Below are 6255 nucleotides of genomic sequence, written 5' to 3'. Positions count from 1 at the left end.
ATATAAAATCTTTATGATATCAAAGCATCTTTGTGCTTACTATAAAAAAACCCATAAAAATCCATCAAAGCATGGTTTATAAATGTAGTAAAGATTAGAACATCCTCCACTGTACCAATTAAAAATGATGGCCGACACCATAGAATAAATGTATATTTGAAAATGCAAAGGTAAAATTGTAAAGATTTCAATATTATGTACAATTATAAGACTCCAAAGTAAAGCCTATACAACTGGAATAAATGGCAAAGAAAGGGAGATAAAAGAACTAGAGATGGAAAGAAAGAGATAGAAAGCTGTGTTCAGTAGCAGGCTACTGCTGCTCATGTGAATATTTGTAGACATAAACTACAAAAACCTTAGCATCCAAAGATTCATACCAAAGAAGCAAACTAAAAAGGGCATTTCAATATAGTTTATTTCAATATAGGTTTTTTTTTTTCTTTTCACCATGCAACAAAACCTTTATTAACACTTTCAACAGGTTCAGATATTACTGAAACTGGTAATTTCTAAACTTAAATTGGGGCGAGTGGCTAGAGTGTAGAGTAATGCCATCGTTGGGCACTATGAACACAAGACTAAAGAATTAACAGCCATCCCTCAGACCCAGGACCAGGTGCAGGGTCGATTCTTTCTAAATGTTGTAATCAGAAAGAGTGCAGCCATCCTCCAGCTGTTTGCCTGCAAAGATGAGCCTCTACTGGTCAGGGGGGATGACAGGAAAAAAAATCAAAATAATGTGAAAGTTCTTTATTCAAGTATCCTATTTTAAATTGCTTTTAAAATAGCACTACGATTTTTCTGGTGGAAAATTCTCTTTAAATTCTTCTGTACAGTCAAGGTTAATCTTAAAATAAAGGGGTCTTGGCAAACAGGAAAATATAAAGAGCAGATGTTTATTGTCACGTATGCATTTACAAATCTTTAAATTAAGCAATTTGATATATACCCATGAAATATCAGCTGTGAGAATGGGGTCCATCAAAAGAAAAAAAATTCATGTCCAAATGTTAAGGTAACCAGTATACCAAAACATAAACATATTTTACAATTAGTGCTGACTCAATTCCCTCTGCTAATTGCTAGCCATGAGAGCAGACCTTCCCATAGCATACAAACCTTGTTTTAACTAAGGAAAGTACAAACTTCTTTCCAAGTATTCTTTTGCAACAGCTAAGAAGCATGACAACTGAGTCTCAGGTTTTATCTTTTTTTTTTTTTTTTTTTTTTTGCCTTTCTTACAGTCTTGGGTAGAGAAGTCTTGGGTAGAAGATTAATGAGCAGCAAAATCATTAAAAGGCAAATGGCCGGGCTAGGCTTCACTGTCTCACTATTATATCATATCTATTCTGAGACATTTTTAGAATTTTGACAGATATTTCTAGTTATTTAATATGAAGGGTCCTTTTTCAGTTCTAGAATCAAAGACAAAAGTTCACAAATATGAACACTTTGAAGTATTTTCTGAAATCCTAGTATTACCCTATTCATGTCCTTCATGCTATATTAATGAATTTTATTCAAAGAAAGTTTATTTCTCTATTAGACTTAACCATAATGAAATAAGTCAAACTAAGAAATGATAAATAGGAAGATGTTATAACTCTCAACAACCACCTGTGCTTTTTCTGTATGCATGACTAAATACTATACTAAATTTTGGACAACCAAGATGGTTTTCTGAACACCAAATATATACAAGAAAAAAAAATACAGGAGAGATCAGGCATCTACCCTCTCAGAGTTTAAAATTTAAATAAAAAAGGAAAGACACAGGATCTAGCAGAACAGTGAGCTGAAAGTCCTTCCAAAGACCCGACACTGAGTCCTGCATATTCAGCTGTCACTTACTAGTCGCATCTATTACCTTGATAATTCATGTACAGTCTGAGCTCAGTTTCAGATTGTTGTAACGATCAAATAAAAATGTATATAAAAGCATTTTGCACAATTTAAAAAATGCAAATGGGTTCTGGGACTACTATCCATAAAAAATAAAATCCACTGTGGTCATGGTCACGATGAATTGCATGATCTGCCACCTCTCAATTCTACCTTAATATTCCACCAGATAATTGGAAATCGGAAAAATCATGAGTAGCCTCTACAATTCAATAATGTAAAAATCCGAACTTTGTACATCGAGATGGTTTTATTTATTTATTTATTTATTTATTTATTTATTTATTTTTAATTTTTCAGTTTTTAATTTTTTATGCCTACAACACCTGGTCTTCCTAGGTGGTCTCCCATCCAAGTACTAACCAGGCCTGACCCTGCTTAGCTTCCGAGATCAGATGGGATTGGGCTTGTTCAGGGTGGCATGGCTGTAGACTGAGATGGTTTATTTTTTAATTTCAGGGGCAATCACAATATACAAAAAAAAAAATACATTGTTAGTATGTAAGCCAGCATACCTAAAGTTTGTTTCTTTAATCTAACACATACCAAAAATATAACCCATACTAATGCAGGTGGAATGTTAACATATCATGCTTCATTTATTTGAAACAAGAAAAGAAACTAGATTACTTCATGGATTATCAGACTTAAGTGTGTAACAACATCAATGCCACAAGCTCAGATTAATCAGTATCACCTACTAATGCTATATATGCATTGAAAAAACGTATGGCAAAGATTAAACAAGGAAAATCTTTCAAGGTAAATAGAGATATGCAATTTTCTCAATATTTAAAATATTCTCTAATTTCATGAATCCTTGTTCAAGAAGAGGGGGAGAGACTTAAAATAGGTTTACTAACATTATTGGCTCTCATATGCCAAAATTTAATGTCGGAATTGTCAATGGATTGATGGATTAAATTTTTGCTGAAATATGTGCCCGTTTAAAGATGATAAAGATATAGCTAAAAAAAAATTTACATTGCCCCTCCCCCCCACACGCACACCCAAGGTTAAGGACTGAAAGGACCCAGAAAGTGAGAGGCCTCCAAGCAGGGGCAGAGGAGTAATATAGAGTGGATCAGATAATTTAGACCCTCTTTCCTGAAGAACTCTGCAGACACTGGGTCCACATCCTTTAAGTTTCTATTTATTATTGTCCTACATCCCTACTATAGCCAAGTGAATAAATGGGACATTGAATAAGCTGTACAAACAGCTTTCTCCAGGTTCTCCTACTGATCTAAATCTCCTTTATTTTACCTCATCTGACCAAACTCTGAACTCAATGCATCCAGGGCTCAATCGTCCCACCTTTTCTCTTCTGTCTACACACTGGGTGATTTCATACATTCCCATAGCTTTAAATACCCTCTACATGTTGTCAACTTCTAAATTTTCATCTCTCATACCATCTGCTGCCCTGAACTCTGGATCCACATATCCAGCTGCTCCCTAGACAGGGCTACTTAGATATCCAGTAGGCAGCAAAATGTATTCAAAGTTTAAATATTTCTTCTCCCATCTTCAATTCAATAAATGGCAACATCTATCAGCTGCATTGTTTTTCTTTTAGTACTTAGCACCATGAGAAATAATTTGTTTAATGTCTGTTTTTCCCTAGCAGAATGCAAGCTGCATGCACAAGTATTTCTGTCACAACATATAAAAACTAAAGGGACTAATTTAGGCTGTATGTGAAATGCAGGCCCCTGGGGGAGATGCATGGGGTAAAGTCTGAATGATAAGATGCAGCCAATGAGAAGACATGGATCAGGATGTTCAAGGCAGAGGAAATTACAAATGCAAAAGAAGTCTGTAGTGACATCAGGAGAAACAAATACCCCTGGGGCTGAAGAAAAGAAACAAGAGGGAGGATATGGAGAAGGGAGGATTGAGGGATAGAGTATGGTTCCAGGGACTCAGGGAGAGGAAATGTCAAGTCCAACGGCCTGGACACAAGAAAGTCAAGCTCAGTATTTCAATACAAATAACAAAGAAAAAGTAACCAAGATCTCTTCCAGAAGGCCTCATTTGAGCATTTCATGCTTCCCAAGAGTATTCTCTTGGTATGTTAGTATTTGTTTAATTAATTTTGAACAGTCTGCTCAGCCAAGTCAGCTGTGATCTGAGGTCAAATAAGAGAAGTTCTACGGTGGCATGGAAACAGAAGAGACCTTCCCGCAGAGTTTATATGGCTTAGCAACCCCTCTTTGCACTGCGGACAGTCTCAGAATCTTTCTACCAGGACATTTCATCTAAGACATACCTAATCAAAATCATTGAAGTGCTGCATTCTGTGGGGAAAAATTCTAACATTTCCAATAAAGATGTACTTTAAAAAACCTATGTCACTAGTCAATACCATATCCTAACTAAGTACTAAGCATTTAACTAAGGCCATTATAAAGAGCTATTCAATTATTTCCAGTATTTGTGTCCTTAAAAGGCTGTTCTGGCATAGCCACGTGATGGCAGGTATCAATCACCATCTTGGAAAATGCTGCATCATGGAAGATGTTTTTTCCAGCAAGAAGTATGAGACAGGATAACTTATACCCTTAAAAGTTTCTGAAACAAATATTTCCTATTACTTTCTCTGAGTCACCTTTTTGTTGTATTAAAATTGTACATTTTTAGTTGGCTTTAGCAGAGTTTTTTAAACAAACAACAAGCAATACTTAAAGTTAATAAAAAGCTAAAAGTCCCATTTCTAAAAAAAAAAAAAAAAAAAAAGTTGATGTACCTTTGGGCTCTTTTTCTGCAAATAGCCAGAGGATATGTTCATCTTACTAAGTATGGTAAATCTTTGGAAACTAGAACATTTGTTTAAACTGTTAAGTGTCTTCTTTCATCTTCTTGAGCTTTTTTCTATGTTAGTCACTGTTGTGGTCAAAATATATTTAGGTTTTGGTCAAATTCAATTAATATATAATAAGCCAAAATTTATCACTGAAAAAAATAAAATGATTAAATGTCTTTATAATGAATTAGAGAACTTCTTTACACTTCCCCAGTATGTACTTAAAATATTCTACTTCCTAAATGAAGCACTAATTTTTAAAACACAAATTCTTCAGTACATCTTCGCACAAAATCTGCTACCAGCTATACCTTCAGTTGTAGTAACATCATGTGACTAGAAGTGTCGGTTAATCACTCCAATATTCAGAGTTGTATTTAATGACTACTTCTATAGAATCTTTGTAAAAATGCAATCCGTTAGGCTTTTATCTATAGAGATTTTTCTTCATTATATTGCATTCTTTACTTCAGACCTTCTCTGAAATGACAGGAAAAGCAATCAAAACCCACAATATGACTTCACTCATGGATGTAGAATTTCCTCCTTGCCCCAACATGAGAAACATGGCTGATGATCTTTGAAACACTATCAGCTGATGGTCCAATCTCCATCTCTATTGCTTATAAGACACTAACTCATTCTTCAGCCATTTCTTCTCCTTGGTCTTTGTCTTTTAGCCTGTCATTATATTGGATGTCTCAAGATCCTGCTCATAAAACATCGAAACCTCTGAGCTCAGCCTTCTTGATTTCTGAGGTCTGACTTCCTGCTCAGCCACATCTTAACTTCACTATCTGGACCAACTCCACTGCCAAGTTCAATATGTTTCAACTCCTACTTCTAATCACAACTTCCGTGTCCTCTCTTAGAATCTCCTTTATCCCTCGTGAACCTTAAACATAACTAAGTAGTTATGCCTGCCCTCTGCTTTCTAAGGATATCAGCACTGTCCTGCCTCAGCTATTGCTATACTCAGTCAGGACCCATTTTCATATTTCACAAATCCATGTCTCTTTAATCCAGCACCATGTTTTCTGTGCCAACCACCAATGTGAATCTGTCTTTCCAACTCTTCTTACTGCTCACAGTTCAAGGCTCTGCGTATTACGAGAAAAATTTATGAAAGCATCGTAATTACTCTTTTCTTGATGTATTTAGAATGTCTAACTTCAGTGGCTCTTTATTGCTGACCAGTAGTCCCTTTTCTCTTGTATAACCAGCTCCTGGCCATTCTAAACTATATCTACCAACTCCTCTCACAGCAGATAACCACTCCTTCCCAACACTATTATCATCCACCTGTCCAACTAACCCCTTTATACTGTACAATGTTCTGTTGTTTAACCAATTCTCTCTTCCTTTTCTCCCAGCTCAGAAGGAGAGCTTTCCTGCTGGTGCCTACAAGTCTCCTCAGTGCTGTAAAAACATTCCGTTAGCTCTTTTATCTCCTGCAACACACTTTTCCATATTCTTCAAATGAATATATCCTCTAAAATTATAGCCCATGCTAGTTGGCTTATTGCTCTTCTGAATTATTTGCA

The 6255-nt window shown here is 35.6% G+C and overlaps 1 protein-coding gene and 1 pseudogene across 2 annotated transcripts in view; both read right to left on the bottom strand.

Moving 5' to 3' along the window:
- ARHGAP42 (Rho GTPase activating protein 42) overlaps positions 1-6255 on the bottom strand; it is a 241876-nt gene that overhangs the window by 146886 nt on the left and 88735 nt on the right. The window lies entirely within an intron of this gene.
- Positions 2220-2338, bottom strand: LOC111745215 (annotated as a pseudogene).

The sequence above is a fragment of the Pteropus vampyrus genome, unplaced genomic scaffold, assembly GCF_000151845.1.
Source record: "Pteropus vampyrus isolate Shadow unplaced genomic scaffold, Pvam_2.0 Scaffold148, whole genome shotgun sequence".
Lineage (NCBI taxonomy): Eukaryota > Metazoa > Chordata > Mammalia > Chiroptera > Pteropodidae > Pteropus > Pteropus vampyrus.
This window is presented reverse-complemented; position numbering and strand designations above follow the sequence as displayed.